The sequence below is a fragment of the Canis lupus genome, chromosome 4, assembly GCF_003254725.2.
Source record: "Canis lupus dingo isolate Sandy chromosome 4, ASM325472v2, whole genome shotgun sequence".
NCBI lineage: Eukaryota > Metazoa > Chordata > Mammalia > Carnivora > Canidae > Canis > Canis lupus.
This window is the reverse complement of record NC_064246.1, coordinates 80,872,735-80,898,638: the sequence shown is the minus strand read 5'-3', so window position 1 is coordinate 80,898,638 and position 25,904 is coordinate 80,872,735. Positions and strand designations below refer to the sequence as shown.

Here is a 25,904-nt window from a genome sequence, read left to right as displayed (position 1 = left end):
CTCAATAGAAAATATGAATATATGCAATCATACAGTGTATGTATGGAAGAGTCCCTCGCAAGTTATATATAAGAAATATAAAAAAATAGCATAGGTCATTACAACTCAGAGAACATGCAAATTAGGGGAGTTTATTGATACGTAAATATTAAAATATTTAGTCTTTTTTTCTCATTCATTAACTAGAATAGTCATCTTATGTAAAATAGTATATTGATATAAATTAGGATAGTATAAATCACAAAATCCTATAGAGTGAATGATGATTTCCTAATTACCTTTTTTTGTTGTTGCTCATATGGAAAAAATTGTTTTTACCTTCTTGATTTTAAGGTACACTTTTTATTTTTTTTATTTATTTATTTATTTATTTATTTATTTATTTATTTATTTATTTATTTAAGAGAGAAAGGGGGAAAGGTGCAGGCAGAGGGAGAGGGAGAAAGAGAATCTTAAGCAGGCTCCATGCCCAGCACAGAGCCCCTGGGGCTTAATCTCACCATCCTGAAATCACACCTGAGCCGAAATGAAGAGTTGGACGCTTAACTGACTGAGCCACCCAGACATCCCATAAGGTACACTTTTTAAAAGAATAAATGTAATTTACATATAAAACAACAAACCAAACATTGTACTGGTATTGGGTATTATTGATATCAATATACATTTTGTATGTTTTATTTTTATGAATCAGGGTTATTTCTTGAATTCATGTGTAAATATAATTTTATAGCATATACTTTTATACTAAATTAATTATGCATTTGTATCTTACACCTTAGAATCAAGTAAATGTTATAAATTAAAATTGAAACTTTAGGTAAATATACTACTTATTTATTTCCTCATGTTGAAGAGTAATGAGATTTAAGTAAATGGGAAGAATCTGAAGGAGCAGTCTGCCCTAATAATAATTTACATTGAAACTTAAAAAAAAAGTTTAAAATCATGCACATTGTAAGTATTTATAAAATAAATACTAAAAATCTTGAAATATCCAACTTCTCCTATGGATAAAATTGAAAAAAAAAGACTCTGGGTCTTGGAATACATACTTCCTTTATGAATATGTATAAAGGTACTGAAAAAAGGTAAGAAAAAAACTTTTAGAATACTCAATTTTTCTGCAATATTTCCCAGGTAAGGGTCTTGAGAGGCCTGTCTTGCGCCTGGACCTTTTTCCAGATCTTCAGACTCATATCTTCTCTGCTTCGCTGGCAACTCTACTTGGCTACCCTATAAGCAGTACAGACTTTACTTAAACCTTTCTACCTGGTCATCCAGTCTAAAATGTAAGACCCCACTCTCTAGTTACTATTGTAACAGACCATCCCAAAACATACTACATGGAGCCACCATTTACTAAGTTCATGGATACTCTGGGTTGGGAATTTGGACTAGATTAGATTGGTCTAACTATGGCTGTGGAGACTTGAAACCCGGGAACTGAAATCATTTACAAGTATCCTTAATCACACATCTGCCTCAGATACGACCTCAGATGAGATTTTCCATCATAGGAACTGCAAGCCATTTATCCATATGCTTGGACTTGCTCAGAGCATTTAAGGATAGCAGGGATATCGGACTTCTTATACGGGGAGGCACAGAGCTCCAGAAGGTGGTGTCCCAGTGGACAGAGTTGAAATCTTTATTGTGGATGTGGCTGCAAAACCACAATTGTCATTTCTACTGTCATTTTATTAAACTAGTCTCAGACCTACCAGGATTCACGAGGATGTGGACCAGCACTGCCTTTTAAAGGCAAGGTGGTAACATCACATTGTAAAACAGCATGTAGGATGGGTGATATAGTTGTGGCTATATTTGAAAAATACCACCTGCCACAGCCATATGCTCCTTTTGCTTAATTTTCTCCTCATCTCTTATCACTAACATTCCATATACTTTACCTTTTTTATTTTTTGTATATAATTCCATTAGAATGTAAGTTTTAAGTGTTTCATCTCAGAGCTTTTCACAACACATGAGAAATGTACCTGGAACAAATAATCATTTAATAGATATTTATTGGATGATTGAATACATGAGTGGTTATGTTAAATCATTTTTAAAAAGAGGAAGAAAATGCAAAATAAGCTTAATATGAATAAAATATGGGCATAGAGATATGGAATAGATTAAAAAAATATGTTTTTAAGGCTATTCATTTTCCTATGTTTAACGTATATTTTAAAGTTGGATGATTTCCTTATACCACCATGGAATTTCCTTGTCTCTAACATTTATTTCTAACATTTTAATACTGTGCCTTTTTCTAAGCCAGTAAATGACATTGTTAGCATATTTGGTGTGATTTATAATGTTTACTTCTTCTATAAATCAATGAAATTATGAATTTAAACTCTGAAATAAATTCAGCTATTCATTTGCTATGAGAAGCTACATTGTTCCAAGGAAATTTCTAGGCCATTCAGATACATCTTTTTATAGACAGGTTGAAATCATAAATGAGCCTAATGAGCTTGCAATTTTTTTTATAATGTTGAAGAAGAGACAGAGTGTTTTGTAAAGTATATGTGATGCAGTTAGTTACATTGACAATAATGTTGCTTCATATATATGATGGACTTAATGATAGTGACAAGAATTTACCAAATGTAAGAGTGAAAGACTAGAGAAAGAGGAAAAGTGATATATATAATAAATTTAAATAGTCATTGGTTTCTAAGTGATAGTGACCATCCAAATCAAGGAAGGAAAAGTACCTGTTCAAGAATGTAAAGAAAAGAGAAGTTGCTGGAACAGAGATTTTTGTTTGGGGTGATTAAAAAATAGATGCAGTAAATGTGGGTGGCTGAAGTAGGATGAAAATACTAATTCATAAGTAGAATACATATAAAATGAGGACTATAAATGTTATGTTAGTATTTAAGGACTATTTTCATAAATTCCAAAAATAAAAATATTTTATAGATTAATTCACTTATATGTATGAATATTGATATGGTGCTCTCACAATTATGACATGATATTCGTGCCTATAAATCCTTTCCCTCCACTTCAACTAGGTTTTTAAGTCAATTCAATTCTAGGACAAAGAGATAGTGAGTATATTTTCTTGGCCCAAGCCATTTTGCCCATTTTGCCTTCAGCAGAAATAAAGTATGGATTGTGCACTTATTCTCAATTGGCCAGGCTGCCCATTTTCCCTGGATCAGAATACAGACCTAGAGGAAATATTACAAACACATTCACTCTGTCTCTCTCTTTTTCTTTCTCTTTCTCTCTTCCCCTTCTCCTCTTCTCTCTAACAATTACATAAACACATGTAATTTAATAAATATACAAATTTTCTGGTGACCTCTTAATTGCATTTCTTCAAAGATAGTTTTCCTTGACATTCATACAAGATTAAAATCATTCTATATTTCTCACAGCACTTTCTCTCTCTCTCTCTCTCTCTCTCTCTCTCTCTCTCTCTCTCCACCCCCCTCTCTCTGGTTTTACTACAATATAAAGTAAGTAAACATTTTGGGGATTATTTATTTTATGTTACTACATGAGATTAGAATGGGTCAATTTTATCACAGCTATAATTCTCTCTTCATAGCAGTCTCTAGCACAGACTAGAACTCAATAAATACATTCTGAATGAATAAAGTTACTTACAATCACTGAACTTCATCCTCCTCAATTTTAAACTGGAGATGATAATACCTATGCAATATACAAAACATCAAATATCTCAAACCTTTTCCATCCTCCTCACTTTTATCAGTATTGTTAATTTTTAGCTTCCCAGACCTGATTTTCTTTCTCCCTGCAAACTACAAAAATTCCATTGCTTTACTTAGATTTGAAGTTGCAAATCCCTGTAAGAGTTGTCAAATAGGTTTCAGGAAGATGAAAAGTGTTTCCTTTTCCCTGCAGCTGAATAAAAGCAAATAATAATCTGTATTATAGAACTGTTACTATACTTTGGATTATAAATTTCATCTTCTAATAGAAATAAAAATCTAATTGGCTATTTAATTTTTGTGGCCCTTTGAATAATATTTATTTTCCCAGACTATGATAGTTATAAATGCTTGTATGTTTCATTTATTTGGCCAGAAGTTCATTCCTGTTATCACTTTTTTCTCTTCTCTAATATGCGCCACACTTGGGGTATAAGCTACATTAAGAATAGCACTAATATATCTACTAGACATATTTGACTTCTTATTTTAAAATTGTTTGAGCTTTGATGTCCCATTTAAACCAACATTATCTCCTAGCTTTGGTGTGAGGACTGGATATAAATTACCAAGCAACCAGCAGAGTGACAAACTATGAATTAAATGCTCAATTAAATCTGGTGATGCGACATAATGAAAAGTGCTTGATTAGATGGGCAGGCCATTAGCATTTGGGGCAATTGTTAAGTCTGATTTTTCTTGTTCGTATATAGATAGAAAAACATACAGTGTCACTGCCAAATGACAGACCTAACATGAGCTTTTATCATGAATAATTTCCCTCCAGATTAGAGAGAAGATTAATGTTGAATTTTCAAATAATTACTTTAAACTAATTAAAAATAGAAAGGAAAAGCAATAAAAGGAAGTCTTGAAGGTATGAAACCAAAAATAACTTATCATTGGATAAATTTTCAGAGTAAACAATTTCCCTGAATACAAATTGGACCTCATATTCCCAGTTTGTTTCCAGTACAAAGTCAAAGTGTCATTTTATATTAGGTGAATAATAAGACTCCACAGTTCATTAAAGCATAAATTCATTTCTTTGCTTCTCTTGTGGTGTAATGTGTTTGCATTTTTGCCCAGAGGACAGATACTAACATGAACATTTATCTGTAATTAAAGATTCACAGACCATTAACAGTATAGCAATTTCCTTGCAAGTTAAGGCAGGGAAATAAGATGTTTTAAAAATTATTTTCTATCTCATGTGAAAGCTATCCTCCCTTTCTTTTGTTCACGTTTTCTATGCTGGAGATAACCCATTCCTAGAGTGGCTTTCTTCCAAACTAAGCTAGAAGAAGTGTTTGATAACCTACCACTTTCTATTCTCCCAATAATTGTTAAAATATTTTCTGTGACACTGTTCTCTGTGAGGACCATCTAAAATGATGAGAGGAATGAATGCTAACTCTAAATTTCTCTATCTGTATCCTAAAAGATATGCACTGTAACACATAAAGGTGAAGATAAGGAAGCCAAATCAACAGATACATGGCTGAACAGCTAATGTATCTTAAATTGGGTGTGGGGGACACATTATTGATGTTAAACTGAATACCTACAAATATTATTTTCCAATGAATTGAATATTATAATGTGCTTGGGTAGCACCTTACCGGTGATATTAACATGCCAGGAAGTGGTAGCCAAAAAAAGTTTTACATGGAATATCTGGGTAAAATTATCTGTCTGGCATCCAATCACTTAATAAAAGTGTATTAACATTATCTGTTCTACAATCATTTAAGAAATATGTATTAAACATTTGTGTTAAACTACAAGCATTACAAGAATAGTATCGTGGGTAGGAGCACAGATTGTGAAGATAAATTACATGGACCAAGTTCTTTTTCTGTCACTTCCTAGCTGTGTGACCTTGACCAACTGGTTATTTAAGCTCTCTCTTCCATGACTTCCTACTCAAAAATGGGGTGTGACAATAACTGCCAGGACTCATCACTACCTACGTTGCCTTTTGTTTTTAGGTACTAAGTCCACTCATTCATGTGAGTTCAGGTGATTCTCTTCCATCAGTGAAATAAGACAAGTGGTTGCAGCACTTCCCAGACCGGCCCCTAAAATTGACTCATGCATAATTTTGTTCTTCCTCCCCAACAAAATGTAAAAAGGAAAGACTTTCCATCCTGGCCAGAGCCACATGATGGCAGAGGGCACTGTCCCATCACTGCCTGGAGAAGATGCTTCCCTGACCCACATGCAACCGATTATGACATGAAAGAGAAATATATTTTCATTACGTAAATCCATGGGGATTTGAGACATTGGGCTGTTTATTATGGACTTATACTTTTCTAAATTAAAGAAGAGGCTCTTAATAGTATTTATCTCATCAAGTCAGGTGAAAATTCATGAGTCAATATATGTAACACACTGGAAATAGAGTCTGAATCATTTTAGCCCATAGAAATATTTGTTCTTTATCGACTAGAGTAATTGTGGTACTGAGATAGAATGAACATGTGGCCTTCTGTTTTACAGCTGCCCTTCACTTGAGGTTGGGGTTCAATGATTAGATTTGGGCCAAAGGAATATGGAGGGAATTATTAAAAACACTAAATGCCTGATTTTAAATGTGTTCTGTGTCTAGATAATATTTTTTTCTGGCCAGGGAACTGTGAAGGTATATGAGGAAAATAGTGTCGTCAAAAATATAGAGTCTAGAACGCTGATTTTCCTTCTGGGCTGGCACAGGACTTTGAAAAGTTAACCTTTATCCTGGTTAGCACTGACATTTTGGTGTTCACTTGTAACACAACAAAACCTGTCCATCCCTAACAATGACAAGGATAACAAAGTCTGTCGTGAATACAAAACATAAGAAGCAATTTCTGTGGCCTTGGAAAATTCATGATCCACTTAGGAAAATAAAATATGCGTATTTAATGTATGGAAAGTGGAAGGTATGCATGATAGTTACATTCTTATTTTTAAGAGTAATGAGATTTTGCAAATTTTCACATCAGTTAGGAAGGTGATACCAAAGGACGAACGGATTTGTATTTGATGATTTTTAAGGACAGGTACTTAGTTTAATTCTACAAGTGCAAATAGGTATTTATACTTTATTGTCATTTTATATTTTATCTTATTATTTTAATTTTATTACTAAAAATAAAGTTTCCCCATCGAGAAGAGTAGTCTATCAAAATATGTAGTTTATATAAAAATCATGTTTCCTAACAGAAAATAGAAAATTGCCTCTCTGAAAATAAGTAAACTTTGAATTTTCTTCTATCGGCTTTTAATAAAGTGGACTTTGAAGATATAAGGCTGCTGAGCTCCTGTTAACTCCATTAACATTCTGTACCTTGATGGCTTTGAGGCTGTAAATTCCTACTAGCTTTTTCATAATTTACAATAGATGATTAGGTTTTTATTTACTTTTGTTTTGTGTTAAGTGTGCTCTATAAATTTGTTCTTCAAATAGACAACCTAGAGATGAAAAATTCTAGAACCTATAAATAGAGATTATAAATAACATTTCCACAAAAAATAAAATATTTCTTAAATCATGTGTGATATCGTTAAAGGCCGTTTAAAAGAAATAGTTTCAGGTTTCCTTCTCCTCTAGAATATTATAGTTATGAATTACAGACTTGTCTCACCTGGGTTGGAGATGTTATTCTTCTAATTAATTTTTAACAGTGGGAAATAGCTTTAGAAGTGTGAGTGATTCCTATTTTCACAGCAGTATTGAGGAATGCATGACTCTCCAAAGAGAAAAAACAATAAATGTGTTTGCAGTTCCATAAGGCTCTCATGTCATCTGTCAAATTGTGAACACCATTTCTATTATTACACATCATATAACACTTAACAAGTAATCAGCAATATAAGATTTTCTCTAAAAAATTAAGTTCTAATAATGAATCTGAGACTCTGAGATACAAAGATCTTATCTAATTTAACATTTTTCATGAGTGATAGTCAGAATTGAAAAGAACCTAACCTGAGTCTTTGTTTTTAGTTACTGAAATATACTACTTTTGTTGTTTATCACAGGCATTCACCAAATACCATTATAAAAATGTATTATATGTAAACATATAATAAATACATTCAGAATATGTTTTCCTTCTCATATCTATCTAACAACATGGAATTACTTAGAAGATCAGAAACAATATCAAGGGGGTGCCTGTGTGGCTCAGTCAGGTAGGTGTCCTGGGACTGAGTCACACATGGTGGGGGGGCTCTGCTCAGTGGGGAGTCTGCTTCTCTCTCTCCCTCTGCCTCTGCCCATCCTCCTGCTAGCGCTCTCATTCTCTCTCAAATAAGCAAATAAAATCTGTTAAAACAAACAAACAAACAAACAAACAAAAAAGAAACAATATCAGGAGATAGTTATCCTTTGTTTTCAATTGTTTGATATTTTTAAATTCCCAATTATTAGCATTCTTGCTAGAATGTTTTATTGTAGTTATGTTAGAAATAGATCATTCCTGTCGAATAAGTTAAACTGTATTAAAACAGACATTTAATTGATGCCATATTGATATACAAAATTCCTCTTTAATCTTACTTTTTTATTCTCGAGGGATATTAAGGTATTTATGTTAAATAAAAATTAAAATACTTTATAACCTGAATTCTCAGACACCCTTCATGTTAAATCGTGTCAGTTATGATGATATTATTCCATTTGCTAGTAAAGGTGTGAATTTGAAAGATTTCAAAAGATTTTACTTTTTCTTTTTTTTTCCCTTTTTCAAAGTAAAAGAAATGGCTATCTTTTAAATTTACTTTACCCAAAATGCTATTTATCACACATATATTTCAAATATTTCATAATCAGTGTTTTATTGTTTTTTTTTTTTTTTTTTTAAATTTTTTTTTTTTTTCATTTATTTATGATAGTCACACAGAGAGAGAGAGAGGCAGAGACACAGGCAGAGGGAGAAGCAGGCTCCATGCACCGGGAGCCTGATGTGGGATTCGATCCTGGGTCTCCAGGATCGCGCCCTGGGCCAAAGGCAGGCGCTAAACCGCTGCGCCACCCAGGGATCCCCCAGTGTTTTATTGTTTATTGCAATCATAAATGTGATTATTATATTTATATAAATATAAAGATGCTTATATGCACAACTAAACATTTCCATTATTTTTTCCTCTATCCTCTTTTTTTCCTTCTATGTCTTCTTTAAAAAAAAAATTGCTCTTTTTATCTATCTCTCTCAGTTCTTGTCAGAGATCTACACTATTTGAATTAATAAAACAAGTGTTTACTGCCTGCCAAGTAGCAAATCTTAAAATACCTTACAAATGATTTAATATTTTCTCTAAAACAGTATAGAGAATTGAGAATACTTTTTGGAAGCTCCATCAGAAGAAATCACCAGAAACTTTTAGAATGAAAGCTATTTCCTAACATCAAAGAAAAGACACACAATTGAAAGAAACACAAATGAAATAATAAAGAAGAAACAACTGGTGAACAATCAAATGGACATATTCAAACTTAGCCAGCACGAGTGTGAGAAACCTCACAGTTGTCACATTCGCTTGTTCAAGAAGGAGGGTGATCTTGAATCAAAAACCGATAATGAGACTTGTCATTTTCTTAGTGAAAAGCAATAATCTTAACAAAAGAATAAAAGAAGAAGAAGGAGAAGGAGAAGGAGAAGGAGAAGGAGAAGGAGAAGGAGAAATAGGGATGCCCAGGTAGCTCAGTGGTTGAGCTCCTGCCTTGAGCTCAGGGCATGACCCCAGGTCTGTAAGGAGCCTGCTTCTGCCTCTGCCTATGTTTCTGCCTCTCTCTGTGTGTCTCTCATGAATAAATAAAAGAAATCTAAAATAAAATGAAAATTAAAAAATCTGAAATATAGGTACTAAAAGAAATACTCCAAGTTCTATTTTATAAATTAAGGCATTAAATATATTTCTTCTGGCTAGCTGCATAAACCAAAAAGGTTTTTAAGCAATTGGAGGTACAAAAGCCATGTAATCAGAAAGACAGGCAATTTTCTGCATACGGTTACTTCTCAGCTATGATACTTGGTTAATTTATCCGGTGTGAAAATAATAAAAAATAAAGTGCTTATTTGATTTCTGAATTATTAAAACTGCACAGCAGACATGTCCTTTACTTTCATCTCAACACACTGAATTCCACTCATCTACACTTCAACTTTCTTTTTTTTTTTTTTTTTTTTACACTTCAACTTTCTTAACTAATGGACACTTTTTCATGTTAGGGGTAGAATAATTCAATATAAAGTTTAATATTTATCTTGTATTTTCTAATGATTTTATTTCTGTTTATTCATTCATTGATACTTTATATATTGGGTACTTTTGAATCACCCTTCTGTTTAGGAAAGAATAGAAGAAGAAAAGAGCATTAGTAAGTCCTACTTGTATTAAAAAACAATATAAAATATACTTTAATAAGTTTTTAAGAGATATATCAAAACAACTAGGAAGAAAAATAAAATATGAAACTATGGAGAATTTGAGTCCAAATGAAAAATATCACAGAAAGTTATCTTTTTATTTTTTTTAGTTACTTTTCTTTTTTTCTCCTTTCTTTTCTTTTTTAAATTCAAATGACATAGAATGTAAGAAGTTCAGATATACCTATTCCTGGTTACATGGCTTTTGTATCACCAACTGGATAATAAATTAGATAGATGATAGATAGATGATAGATAGATAGATAGATAGATAGATAGATAGATAGATAGAAGGTTTATGATGCAAAGGGGCAAAGTCAGTACTTTTAAAAGTTTTAATAGAAAATATTTCTTTCAAATAGTTGGTCAAATATTAATGCCCAATCACATACATTTGCTCTTATTACAGCAAAGTAGCTTCCAATTTTTTCAGATGATCCAATTTCTTTAATAATTTATGCATTTTGATTAACTTTTTATTTTGATTAACAGAACTGGTTTGTGTTATATTTGAAGTCATGTCAGTTCTTGTAGATCCCATAGAATCATATTCAGATTCATGTGATACCTTGAGACCTCTGTCACACACATTTCATCCCTCAACAACATAGTTCTTCTCAACTCATGTCACTCAATTTATATTTATCTGCAATATATACCTGACTCTCCAAAAATCCCCAAATCTTAAACATAGATAAAATGATCTTGAAATAAGAAAAATAATCTACAATGTATTTTATCTTTTCCTGTTCTGTGATTGACTAAAAATGTTTCCCCATGATAGAATGCAATGAACAACTTACAGTTTTCTGTTTTCTTCTCTGCCACATGTTTGTTTATTTTTTTTAGGTGATAATGAGAATGAGGAACAAGTAGATTTGCAGCAATGAATTTCAAATATTTCTAATCCGTGGATCATTTCACTAGAGGGTCCTAAAGAAGATGCCTCAATGTTCTTCTACAGTAAATGTGTGATAAATACTAATTTATGTGATTTTTTTCCTCCTAAGAAAATACACACATTGATTTGAATTCCTTGAAAGTAGTATTACTTTTGCCTAAATTTATCCAATATGCTACATAACCCTGAAGCACAGTTAGACATTTTATAAATATTGTGTGTGTGTTTTAGTCCATATGTAAGAATTTGGAATTCATGAATGATGACCAGAATGCAATGTTAATTTTTGAAGGACTTTCAAGTGTTTTATCCACGTAGCTCATAGCCAAAAAATAAGGTATATCTATCTCCTTTGTTTATTAATCTCTGGTTTTGGGAAATACTAGAGATTGCATGCATGAAACATTGTAAGTGCTGTACGAATAGAAATGTTAGTTACTATATAATTTGTTTTGTGTTAGGTCTAAGATTATTTATTTGATATCCTGAGCACCTGTCCACACACAGATAATGGAATTTATTCTCTTTAAATGCATGCTTCTTTTCATACTTCTTGGTGATAATCCAATTTTATCTAGTAGCAGGCTGAAAAGAATAATGGAAAAACTAAAAATGCTCCCCCCCTTCCTTCTCTACCATAAGCTATTTTTAGATCTTTAATGGAATATATAATGCAACCATTGGAAAAGATGATGCCCTTGACTCTTTTCACTGAAATATACACTGAAATAAAATTTGTTGAAAGAGAATTGTAGAAATATATGATATAGTAAGTCCAAAAATAAATCTGAAATTGCTCTAATCAAAGTCCTTGCTCTTTAAATTTAATGTGTTGGAAGGAAAAAGTTTTATATCATCAAGGGCTTTTGTAATGACAATACACTCACACCTATACATTTTCATATTAACTTCAGTGGATATCACAATAAAATGTATATTTTGCCTGTAATCAGTACTGTCAGGGAGACCAAGAGAAATGTCCAATACAAACTTTTACAAGGCTCTTTTGCTGTTTCTTAAGCTCCATTCCAAACTTACATATTTTCATCTAGGACAAATGATATAAGTCATACTTTTAAGAACTTTCCAAAAATTTGATTATTTATCACAGAATCCACAAAAATAGTTTGATCAGTGTAATAAAAAAAACACCTCTCACATGATTTCTTATTAGTATTATGCTTTTCAGTTACTCTAGAATATTATTTTATAATGCTATCTTATTATAAACACCTATAAACACTAATAAACAATGAAGAAAATATTGCTTCACATGTTCTATTCTGTGTAATATTGAACATATAATATCCGAGTTTTATTTAAAAATAATATATTAATATAATATGCGGTTCCTAAATATGCATTCAGAACCCTTACTATCTTCTTTGTGTACAAGAATCATTATCGTCCACATTCTTAATATCTACTCTAATGAAGTAGACGTCTCTCAGTACGTCTAAATGTTCAAGCAATCAATTGCAGTTTAAAATTGAATTGAATATCTATTAATAAAATAAAATAGTAACCAAAAGCTCCCACATACACATATTATAAAACCAATTATATCATAAATATTTTCTATAAGTGAGTTTAACCAAAATTAAAAACTGTTAATCTCTTCCTTCTGGAAATTTCGCCCATTAATCTAAGCATGTCTGCTCAATATAATACTGGATAGTGTCAAAGAAAAACTGCCCTGGTCAGAGTTAAACAAGCAAGGATGATTTTATTCAAGACATTACAAATGTGTTTGAGTGTTGAGGTTAGCTAATGGAAAAATACTAGAAGATGCAATGGGTTGGGGGGTGTGGGTTAGTGAAGATGATTAAACCATTTATGTTTGATAATTTCATACAGATTGGGAGATAGGAATTCTATTTTCTTGGTGACCATGATTTGAAGAGATAGCTTTCAATCTTTGAGAAAAACATTCCTGAGTTGAAAAACTGGCAAGAGGCTTTTATAAACATTCACATCTCTAAAGGACAGAGAAGAATTTGCAATAAACATTTTTAAAAGCTCTGAGGAAAAAGAGGTCAGAAATCTATACACAGGAAAAAAACCTGTCTAAACCTTAGGCAAACTGAGGGAAATGTTTAGGTCATCTTAGTCAATATCTTAACTACTGCCACGAAACAAGACAAAGGTGTGAGGTAAAAGAGATTTACATTATTATAAAATGCTGTATAGAGAGATACAGTCCATCAAAGGAATTCGGTAATTTCCTCCTATACAAGCAAAAGCCAACTAGAAAATATAATAGAAAATGAGAAAGCAATCAAATGAGACAGGTTGGGAAATAAATCTAATATAAAGTATAAATCCTTTGTAGAAAAAAATAGAAAATTCTATTAAAGCACCTGCAAGAATATTTCATAAATGGTATACCATATTTGTATGTCAGGAATCAATTTCCAAGTTAATAAATTCCATCAGTCAGTAATTACATCAATTCTAGAAAGCTTACTGTTTTTAAAATACATCATAATCCAAAAATAAAATAGGAAATTCAAATATATTATTTTCTCTAAAATTAGAAAATGGTAATGGATATTAACTAGGCTTATTGTAGTGATTAATTACAATACATACAAATAAGAAATCATTATGTTGTACACCTGAAGGTAATATAATGCATCTGTCAACTATACCTCAGAAAAATTAGAAGAAACTTAAAAATAATCAAATAAACCGTGCTATTTTTTTGCATTTAATATTTGATTAAAGGGAAATTTATGTTTATCTATAATATGTGATAGGGGATTAATTTCTCTATTTTCTTTGTAGAAGATCATTTTCTTAAACACTATTTATTGGGTCTACACGGAACCAAAACACATTCTTTTATTTACCCTGTTTTACTTTTTTAAATGGGCTTGAAACACATTTCATGGTATATTATACATATCATAAACAATAAACTTCATATTCCATATATTAAATATACCTTGTTTACTTGTCTCACTCTTTTACTAAAATATATGCTCTTTGAAGTCATATTGCAAATCCAGCATATACGACAGTCCTTAACTATGCAGGAATTTACTCAGTAAATACACATTACGTAATGAAAGAATGAGTGCCATCTACTTCTACCCATTCAGTCTCACCAAGGACTTGTGTCAGGGATGCAGACTCACTCCAAACCTCACATAGCATGTGATCTAACCTGGCCTGTTCAAACCAAGGGAAAGACTTTGTTCCTTTAACAGGAAAGTGATTTCCTCAATCTCTCACAGAAGGGAAGGGCAAAGTGTATGACCTCAACCGCTTAGATGCTGCTGATAGATGCTTCCTGACAGTCAGGGATATTGAAAACAAAATGAGTATTTAAAAGAGGTCAGGACACAGTTACAAGAAGGGATAGTACAGAAATTGGCCCTGAACTCAGGATGCATAATGCTTGGTGCTTGTCTTACCTTTGAACATGTTGCCTTTTTTTTTTAGATTATACATATTATTTTTTAATTGAATAAGCAGTAGATTTGAGTTTAATAAATACTACCTGCAGTTGAAAACACCTTATCAGAGTGGCATCCAGAAGTTTGCTTCAGAAGAATTTGCCAACTGTGTCAGGAATGGCTGGTTTTCTCTAAGGATGCCATGTTAGCAAATATCAGGCAAAAGATGGGACAAATTCTTTCAGGTACTGGTGCTTTTCCTACATGAAACAAGAGAAATAGAGGAAAGGTCATCATCATCATCAATGACAATGAAATCTGTCATTTCAATTTCTAGCGTAGCATTGTAATTAAGGTTATATATAGGCTTCAGATTCAGTCAAAACTTCTAAGAGAACATTTCAACTGTACTAATTATGAACACTCTGCTTTGGAGCAAATTTCTAAGATTCAGTTTCTTTGGAAATTTTTTGAAATCTAAAAACGTGTTGATTACTAGTGATAATATAATAAATGCTGGAAGAAAAAGGTTAAGGTTATAATTAGGTGTTGAAAAGGTACTTATGTGGTCTAAAACAAACTTCAAAATCCACAGCAATGGTCAATTAGTGACTCCAGTTTGATAAACAAATAAAACTAATAGGAAAATACATGATTAAAAATATATTATGTTGTTGCTTTTATTGTTTATTTTGTTATCTTTTTAATTAAAACATTAAGGTTTCAATAGAACTGGTTAATTACTGGTAGTTTTTTAAAAAGATGATTTCAACATTGAACTTGGTTTACTTTTTTTTTTTTTTTTTAATACCATCTGATCGCTTTAAGAGATTCTTATGTTTCACATCTTGAGATATGGCAAGTAGGCCCTGGAAAAATGGATGGTAAGTAAGTTGCAGAGAAATCCTGAAGCTATATTTCTTTCCTGTTAAATATATTGAAATTCTAACACAAAAACCCGTCTATTAAAATGAACTTCTGTTTCACTCTTAAGGAGATAGCAAGTCCTCATCGGCTTGAAGTGACATCATCACTGAGACTAAAATAAGATGAGGGAGGTAAGCATGAAAGTTTATTATATTCCTGAAGGTAGATGGTCATGACTTGGATCTCCGTGGAAATAGTGAGAAATATTCTGATTCTAGACGTTGGTTGAAAATAAATCATGTACACTTGTCAATGGATTGGCTACCAAGGAGGTGACAGGAAAAGATCAAGTTGACTCCAAACTTTTTGGGCTAAGAATCTGAAAAGAGAGAACTGATGTTTCCTGATACAAAAAATACAATATAAGTAGCAAGTGTGTGGGAAAGGAAGGTAAAGTATAGGTTTTGAAATTGCTTTTCATGTCCAGGGTAGGTTTTCATTTAGGAAGGAGTCAAAAAATAAGAACCTGGAATTCTGGAACCTGGAACAATGTAAAGTGGGATTATAAAGTTAGGAACTTTTAGAACAGATTTGATATTTAAAACCATAGAACCAGAAAAAATACATAGAAAAGAAGAAGGAAATTGTCTGGAAAGCTGGAGAATACTGGAAGTAACTGCAACGCAATTATTTTTGTCTCCATCCAAAATCAGCTACTGTCTCATGTCTAGGAGGTAGAAATGGATAACTCTGTGGTACTTTTCCCCAGGAATCTGATTTGTTCATTTCATGATATGAAACGAAAGCACAGAGATGTGGAGAAGAAAAAAGAAGTTGCATCTTTAATAGAGGTATAAAATAATGTTATATTAATGCCCCATAAAAAGGAAATGTGGACATAATTAGTGAAGGTTTTTATAGGCTAGATACTTACCAATTTGCTTCAGTTAGATCCTTGTATTGAACATTCATGACATACTACCCGCATCCCCTTTTCCTTTTTTTTTTCCACATCCCCTTTTCCTAAAGCTAAAACCTTCTGCAAGCTGATGATACTGGCTTGAATGTGTAAGCATCCACAGGGAATTGTCCTTGGCTGTGAGCAGATGGGCTGGGCTGTGAGCTCACTCTGTGAGCAGAGTTCTGGGAAGATACCTGCCCCAACTCTGGGAGTCAGTCATATGCTACCAGGCATGGGGTACAAAAGTCTAGAATTTTTGTCACAAAACACCACAACTGTGCAGTGTAACTTACAAATCAGACTCCCCTTTGGATCAAACCAAGTCTTAATTTTACCTAACAACCAGTCCTAGTTAGGTTCTTTCCCCTTTCCTATTCTGTTTATTTCAGTTCCTATCAATTTCTTTAGAAAAACACTTCCTCAAAAAATCATGCATGCCAGTTTTTTTGTTTTGTTTTGTTTTGTTTTGTTTTTAATCTCAGGCTCTGTTTCTAGGTAGGACTATCTAACGTAGATTCGGGATATATTTTGAAGGTAAAACCAACAGGATTAGCTGATCATTTAGTTCTGAGAAATGAGTATGAAAGATAAAATCAAGGTTGATATTGATTTGGTCTTAGGTAAGAAACTCTAAAGATAGGTTTATGGATTTAGCTCATTCACCAGTTGGATGGAACTGAAGGCACCTTCTCTAAGGTAAGTTGACTAATGATATTCCTGACATGCTGTAGCTGTACAAAAGTTAGGATTTCACCCTGTATTGAGTTAGGATAAAATACACATAGAAAGAAATGCACTGACTTATACAATATTGTTGGGGTTTGGGATAGATGGAGAATAATAATTATCATGTCTCACATGACTGTTGCTGAAAAGCAATAATATTTTGGAAGGAAAAAATGATAATCTCAAGAAAATCCATCATAAATGTAAAGGAAAATATGGCATCTCTAACTCTTCCTGGTTAAAAAAAATCCTTATTTACTGTGCCACAGCACTATTCATGCTAAGCATTAGACTCAGGACCTAATTATGAGCAGCAGAACATCAATAAATATTAAATTTTTCACTTTGTAATTCTGTTGTGCCAAAGTCTGGGCCCTGACAGAGAAGAAGTAATACCATGAAAAATATTAAAGCAAATGATTGGAAAAGATGAACCCAGAATCCTCTAAATCTGTGAATCTGCAGGAGTAACTCATTCTTTAAATGAGACTGTCTCCCCTTCTTCTTGGTTGAAGACTGCAGAAATCTCAAATGAGGCAGTGAGATAACTAATACCATTGAGATGAATAGTCGATGAGACCAGGCTTACAGAAGGAGATGTTCTAGAACTAAAAATTCCAATAGCAAATGAGATGACAGAAAATGAAATTATGAGAGGCCAATAGCAGAACTTAACCATCAACAGTAAGACTGGTGTAATAAGCTTAATCAATACCCAGTTAAATTGGCTGACAAGGAATAGGAGTAGTACTTCTCCAAGGAGTATCTGTGGAAGTCTCTCATAGCAAATAGACTTCTGGGGCACCTGGGTGGCTAGGTCAGTTAACCATTTGAGTCTTGATTTCAGCTCAGGTCATGATTTCAGATTTGTGAGACCAAATGCCATTTTGGGTCCCACACTCGGCATGGAGTCTGCTTGTCCCTCTTCCTCTGCTCCTCCCTCCACTCCCGCCCTCAAATAAATAAATGAATAAAATCTTAAAAAATAAAACAGACCTCTAAGAGACAAAATTGATGGACAATTAATAAAGAAATATATATGTATATGTATATGTGTATATATAATGTCTATATATATTCTATGCTGCATGAGCAGAAAGCTGTAGGCAATCACTCCAATAGAAAGTCATAATTCAGATTCAGTACCTACTAACTGAAGCAAGGGATGGGTCCTCAAGAAGAAGGACTCTGCAACCGCATTTAAATGGATTCAGTAGTAATTTACTCTGCCCTTCTCCAAAGGGACATATAGGCATTTACACAAGTAACCATTCCCTCGTAAAAAGAAAATAACCAATATTTGCAGAAGTATTATATTCAGGGTCCATGCAAACATTGATACCTACAAACCAAGCATTGGTTGAAGTAGAGTATATAGTGATAAGTTATAAAATGGAGTGCTGACCCCACAGTAAATTAATTGATTTTATTGCCCAAACTGGTGATCATTTACCCATCTCCTCAAAATACAGTTGAAATTAACGTATTTAGAAGCTGGATCTTTGGGGATCCCCGGGTGACTCAGTGGTTTGGTGCCTGCCTTTGGCCCAGGGCGTGATCCTGGAGTCCCAGGATCAAGTCCCACGTCGGGCTCCAGCATGGAGCCTGCTTCTCCCACTGCCTGTGTCTCTGCCTCTCTCTGTCTCTCATGAATAAATAAATAAAATATATATATATATTTTTTAAAAGAAGCTGGATCTTTGACCTATAGAAAGAGCTGTTGCCGTAAGAAAGACTAAATGGAAATTCTGAAAACTGTGACTCTGCCAATCAAGATACTCATTCAAAAATTATATCAGCCCAGGGAGAAATGGCAGAGATTAGTGCTTCTCAAAAATTCAAGGAAATGTAGAGGTGACACCGCTCATTATTCCTTCATTTTATTTTCAACATAAAACCTATGAAAAAAACTGAATCAAGATAGATGAAAGTAGACTAGCAAAAATGTAACTAAGTTTGAGTCAGAATTGTAACAGTTTTACTAAGTGTGGAACATTTAATGGAGTAACACAGCCTCAGTAAGGGTTATATTCTATTATATTGGCCTGGCGAATGTGCTTCCTTTATTTCAATGCCCATCACTAAGGAAGATAAGAAGCAGTTTGCCTTCCCATGATATGAACTATCAGTGTGCATTCATGATCTTGCTACAAATATGTTTAATTCTACACTCCGATAGCATATAGTCAAAGAAAACATTTTGAAATTGTCATACTGGCTCACTATATTTGTGATATCATTTAAGTTATATCTAGGTAGCAACAAATAGCAAGCTCTCTGGGTTGCTTATTGAGACATAACTGGGGTTACGGTAAAGGGTAAAGGTATTGCTACATTGGTGAAGATTTCGGGTATGCATTGGTTTAGGACAGCCCGGGTCATCTTCTCCAAGAAAAGGACATGAATTTGTACCTACTTTACGGCTAAGAATAAACAACCATCCCTGGTAGACAACTTTGTATTTTGGAAGCTGCATTTTCTTCATATGTGAGTACAGTTCTAACCCATTTACTGTGGAATGAGAAAGGCTCCTGGTTTTTAACTGGTCTCAGAACAATACTGGGTCCTGAAATGAGTACAATGTGTGAGACAAGCAGTCCTGACAGACTGGGCCCCACAATCTACGAGTAGAACATCTGGGTATCAGAGGAACCCTGCTCTAGATAATAATACACCTTGTTGTCTCAAGAATAGAGGTCTGAATATTTACCATGCTATGTGTAGTTAAGAATTATAGTTTATTTTTAAAATATAGTTATTGGCATGCTAATAGATCCTAGTAGAGCTAGGGTAATTGATCAGCAACTGTGAGTCCTGCACCCTCCCTTCATAAATTAGATAGTTTTGATCAATGATCATAAAATTAGTTGAGATCAGCAGGTGTTCAACTTAAGTTAAACGTGGTATATCTATGACTGGGTCTAAGCAGTAGTAGGGAGCACAAGCTAGCTGCGTGAACAAGTGACTCAGAACTCCTTATAACCTAACCTAACTCTTCTACTTTTACACCTTTGTCCCAACTCACAAAGAGGAGAATTAGGATTTCTGTATGAACAAGGGACAAAAGTGAAACTTGGTTTACAGATATGTCAGCATGTATGTTGGTTTTAGTTGACAGTGGATGGTCAGTGCACTATGTCTTCCATCGGCGTGACGATGCTAAAAGATACAAATGAGGGTAAATCCTCCCAAGAGACTGACTTTTAAATGATGCACTACTCATAATTTGTGTGGAGAAAGAAATGTCATTGCATTAAGAAAGTATATGAACTCTTTGACATTTATGAATACTCTAAATTATTTTTTTAAAAAATGTGAGGAATAAACTTGGAAGATCAAGCACAAAGAGTTATCTGGAAAAGAAATGTGAGTGAGGTTAAGGAAGTGGGCACAAACGGTGAAGATGTCACTTGTTAATTCCCACCAGTGGAATTTTATGGCAGAAAAGACAGTAACAACTACATGGAGAGGCTGATTTAGCCGGTGACTGTCAGCCTCTGCCCTCAAAGATTCCAGTACATGTGCTCTTGTGGGAAAATTGAGAGCAAGGCATAAGCCCGAGAGCATTTGTTTTCACTCCATATAGCTAATCTAACATGTGCTGTCATTAGATCTTAGATCTCATGACGCAGAGATAGTAAGCTCCCCCTGTGGTACCAACCCTGGAAGAAACCAACTTGTACGGGTCAGTGGCAAGCTGTTTATACTGTACCCCTTCCATTTTCACTTCTCCTGAGATGGAGTGACACTTGTTTTTTTTTTTTTTTTTTTTGGATATAGGTTTGTATTTTGTGACCATAGTGCCTTAGACAACATCACTATCTTTGAAGACTCACAGAATATCTTACTCACAAATGCTAAATCACTCATGCTATTGTCTAAGGACAAGAAATCTCTTCATGACAAAGTGTATGCAGAAGTGAGAGGATGACTATGGGATCTGTTACGTAGCTCAGTAACCATAAGCTGAAACCTGATGGAGCAAGAGAAGAAATATGTCCTGAAGATGTAAAACACCAAGGTAAAGAATGCAAGGAGTTGGGATCCCTGGGTGGCGCAGCGGTTTGGCGCCTGCCTTTGGCCCAGGGCGCGATCCTGGAGACCCGGAATCGAATCCCACATCGGGCTCTCGGTGCATGGAGCCTGCTTCTCCCTCTGCCTGTGTCTCTGCCTCTCTCTCTCTCTCTGTGTGACTATCATAAATAAATAAAAATTTAAAAAAAAAATTAAAAAAAAAAAAAAAGAATGCAAGGAGTGGAAACAGGAGTGCCCTCATTCACGATTACCCCTCAGTGATCCATTGGGCGAATGTGTGCTTCCTCCTTCTGCAAATTTTTGGCTTTGAGGGTCTACTTGATCTTGGTCCCTAGATTATAAACACAGTAAGACAATCCACATATGGACCAGCTCTTTTCCTTCCCCTAACTGGAAAATATAATCCCAAACCAGAAAGAGGGGTCTGACTGATCTTAAAACCTTGACACCTCTATATTGTCTTTGGAGGCACAGAGTAGAGGAACCTAAGTCATTGTGAGCCTAAATTAAAAGTCCATGAAAACTGTGAGGTCATAAAGGGGTATTGTTTTAAGCCTCTAATTCTGTGGTAATTTTTATGGCAGCTATTAAGAAATGTAATTCATATATTTACACTTTTGTCCTCCTCCATAAAATTAAGCCACAGAAAATTCAAGTGTGCTATTTCTTGAGATAAATAGTCAAGATCTCCTGCCTGGAGAAGATTTAATTTATATCAATTTTCATGTTTGTTCCTCTTGATTCTTTTCTATTTATCCAAACATGTCCATATATCTTTGTTCACACTCGGGAGAATATGTTTCTGTTGGAGTACTTTATTATTTCATTTCTCTTCCTGAATCCTGAATATTTCACTTCTTTACTTACTTCTACTTCTGCCCTCAGTTACATTTATATATCAAAGCATGATAGCTCAAAATGTATGTACCTTTAATGAATTTGTTATATGTAAACATTATTTGCCTTTTTCGTAGCTAGCTAAAAGCAATTATTTTTTAAAATGAAAAAGAGAGAAAGAAGAACATGTGTGTATGATGCTATGATTGCTATTTCCTAATTGCTAGCCTTTTTTAAACTTGGAATTTGTGAATTGCTTTTTATTTAGAGTTTCTTTAATATAGAAAAAGGGAACCAAGACTGGAGATGTAAGGTAATAACATGTCTGAGGTCACACATCTAAAGAAATTGCCAACATGGAATTCAACTTAGCACAGTCTGACTTCAGAAGTTCTACTCTCAACCACCTCAAAATGCCTCTCTCAGTGACATTAAACTTGGTCTTCAAATTTACTATTATCATTGTAGAAGGCCTAGCACAAGGGTGGGCATAGCAAAAGTGCTGAATATATATGCATTTTACTGATTTCACAAGAAAAAAAAAAAAGAGGTATTTTGCTCAAGACCAGAATAGATTAACAAAAAAAAGAGATTAAAATGATGGGGCTCACCAACCCTGAGAAAACCTCTCAGATTCTATGGGGAAGAGTTTGTGGATCCTGCCTTTCTGCGGTTTATATGCATTGTATCTGTATTTATTATTGTGAACAAAAGTAGGGCAATGCTTGGGAGTGTATTATTGAATCAGACTGCCTTGGGTCTTGGCACTGTTGTTAACCAACTAAATCCCATTCCTGTTTGTCTGCCATTTGTTCTTCTAATGCAAGGGCAAACCATGGCCTGTGAGCTAAATCCAACCTATGGGCTGTTTTTGTACAGCCCATGAGTTAATGGTTTCTAGATTTGTAAACAGCTTTAAATGAAACCAGAAAAATATATGGCAGAGACCATATATTACCCTTAAAGGCTAAACTATTTACTAACTGGCTCCCACAGAAAAAGTTTACCAACCCCACTCAAACTCCTGTGCCTCATGACCTTGTTTTTTGTTTTTGCTGTTTTGATTTCTGGAATATCTCTCCACATTTTAATAAAACTGGCTCCATTTTTCATCCAGATTTTACCTTAAAGAATCACCTCTTTAGATAAGCGTCCCCATTCATTTTTTCCTACATCATTTCATTTGATTTTATGATAGCATTTATCATTCCTGAAAATATATACATATATATTTAATATATAATATATTAAATATATCAAATTTTCTTCCCAATTCCTTTCTCAAAGTGAACAGCACTCTTCTGCCCATGTATCAGTGTATCGTCATGGCCTATCTTATGGCCACATTTTAGAAATGTACTGGAAAAAACACAAGTATAGGTATAGATAAGTGTTACATTATCCTATGCAAACTCTTATTTGAGTTTGAGAGTTCGCACTCTCAAATGCAAACTTTCATTACAAAATGAAAGTAATTATTACCGATTTGGAAAATACAACTCCTTTTTGAGTTAAAGCCCTGTTTGAATGGTAACATCCTATTACCTCAGAAAAAGAATAGCTCTGCTTTGGTCTCATGAAGTTGATACATTTTTTTTTTTTCTTAAGGTTCACTTTTCTTCAGCAATTTTTAGCAAAATTACTGTCACTCAAATATGTTCATTTCCAAAATCTCTACTTCCATTAAATAAGAATAATTGACAGAGAGCTCTGTAGAAAAGTGAAACACTGAATTGTGATAATCACCCAGGAAATTGCCTCGTTCCTCTGTTTTCTTTTTGGGTAAGAAGGGAGAGCCTATATTTGTGAACTTAGACAGTTGGTTTAAGTGGAACAAAAGAAACTCTCTGCTATTCTGTTTGAGACACAGTGTCTGGGCTCTAGCAGTGTGTCATTTCAGTGCGATTTGGGAGTTCAGTGCTATTTATAGTACACTTAGGACTCAAGGCTTACTTGCTAAGGAGCGCTGATATTTTGCATCTGAATTCTTCTTACTTACGGACTCCAGTTTAAAAAGGCCCGAACTTTATGAAGCATCACTGTGGAAAACAGGAAGACAGGTCAATTGCTATTAATCTACTGTTTACTGAAACATTATCATGTTCTTGCTAACCAGAGGTATTAATAAAATGATGATGTATTTTTTAATGTGTATTTGCATCAGCCTCACGAGATCCAATCTCTCTCTCACATAAATACACCGTTTCTACACACACAAACATGCACAAATTTGCACACATGCCTGTAATCTTTAGGTATTTATACACGTTTATGGGCTTAAATACATATATGTTTATATAGGTTCCTATTATCTCAACCGTTATTTTATTTGGTAAGAGAAGGCACAATTATATGTTTCTACTTATTTAATGAAGAATAATATATGTTCAGTGTCTTAGCATTTCATAAAATGTCTTGCATGCTGTAAGTTCATAAATATTTTTTGAACTGAATTCAGTTTTCTTTTTGTATTAGTCTGAATTGACTGCCATTCAAAATGCTATAGACTTGGTGGCTTAAGTTCTTTTTCTCATAATTCTGGAGGCAGAAAAGTCCAGAATTAAGATTCTGGTGGAGTTCGGTTCTGGTGAGGCCTCTTTCCCTGGCTTGCACATGGTCACTTTCTTGCTGTTATCCTCTTTTCCTCTTTATAAAGCCATAGTCCCATCAGATTAGGGTCCTACTCTTATGATCTCATTTGAATTTATGTCCTAGGGATCCTGTTTCCAAATACAGTGATATTAGTAATTAAGGCTTCAACAGTTGAATTTTGGGGGAGCACATTTCAGTGACACTCTTCTTTGAATGACTTTCCATTTCTCCAGTTATTCTGTTTACTTACAAAAATAAAGTTCATGGGATTTAATTTAAATTACAGTCTGCACAGAACAATATTCTTATTTAGACCATAGCAACAATGCTCATTTTTCATCTAAAAATATTTACATTAATCTTTTTATATCTTCATATTTGGAGTTATGAATATTAATACTTATATTTTTCAAATGATTGACGTGTTTATTCTTAGAATAGCATGCTTGATGCTTCAAGGGTTGGAAATTTGTTGTGATAAACAATTCTTGTAGCATTTTCTATTACACCTTATAAGTTAGAAAAATCCTTCCCTCTGAGTTTACATACTTTCTATTGACAGTTACACATTTTCCCTTTTATCATATGGAAAGTATCATTTTTTTCTTCCTTCTCTTCCTTCTTCATCCTTCTTCTGCTTTATTCCTTCCTTCCTTCTTTCCTTCTTCCTTCCTTCCTTCCTTCCTTCCTTCTTCCTTTCTTTCCTTCCTTCGCTCCTTTCTCTCTCTCTCCCTCTCTCTCTCTTTCTTTCCCTTTCTCCTTCCTTCCTTCCTTCCTTCCTTCCTTCCTTCCTTCCTTCCTTCCTTCCTTCCTTCCTTCCTCTTTCTTCTTTCTTTCTTTCTTTCTTTCTTTCTTTCTTTCTTTCTTTCTTTCTTTCTTTCTTTCTTTCTTTCTTTCTTTCTTTCTTTCTTTCTTCTTTCTTTCTTTCTTTTCTTTCTTTTCTTTCTTTCTTTCTTCTTTCTTTCCTTTTTTTGACCAGAGGCCTCATCTACTGTTCTGTGGCTCTCTATCATGTCAATCTCGTTAGGGGTAGAGACAATTGAAGGAATTTTATTACAAACAGCCTTGGCTAGTTGAGCTGGGATTCCTTTTAATGAACACAGTGAGTGAGAATGCAGCTCATTCCCAACACACACACACGCACACACACACACACACACACACCTTCCAATTTCTGGAGCAATTCTTTGAGAGATTCTCCATTTTGAGAAGGATTCACAAATTCCATCTTTTTCCCAGTAGTTTCTCATCTACCAGTCAGATTCCCACCTCTGCAGGAAACTTGAACATTAGAATCATAGACTTGAGTGAATGCAAGTGTCACCCTCTGTGAATGCACTGTGTTGCTTCTTTTGCCTCCCATACTGTTTCCACCTCTTCCCTACACAGATATTGTCTATTGTATTGTCATATTTGTTTAACTTTTACTCAAATGCTTTTGACATCTAATAATCGAGGTTATTC

The 25,904-nt window shown here is 33.8% G+C and overlaps 1 long non-coding RNA gene across 11 annotated transcripts in view; it reads right to left on the bottom strand.

The window, feature by feature from the left end:
- The window catches only part of LOC112652778 (uncharacterized), a 186,514-nt gene that overhangs the window by 143,687 nt on the left and 16,923 nt on the right, over positions 1 to 25,904 (bottom strand). For 8 of the 11 annotated variants that reach the window (XR_007410430.1, XR_004815253.2, XR_004815251.2 and 5 more), the window contains exons 2-3: positions 23,802 to 23,887; positions 14,527 to 14,682 (exon numbers count right to left, since the gene is read on the bottom strand). This is a non-coding gene — a long non-coding RNA (uncharacterized LOC112652778). Of the gene's footprint in view, positions 1 to 1,913; positions 2,001 to 3,633; positions 3,682 to 7,333; positions 7,495 to 14,526; positions 14,683 to 23,801; positions 23,888 to 25,904 lie in introns of all 11 variants that reach the window. The other 3 variants (XR_004815254.2, XR_004815260.2, XR_004815255.2) reach the window with 3 other exon arrangements.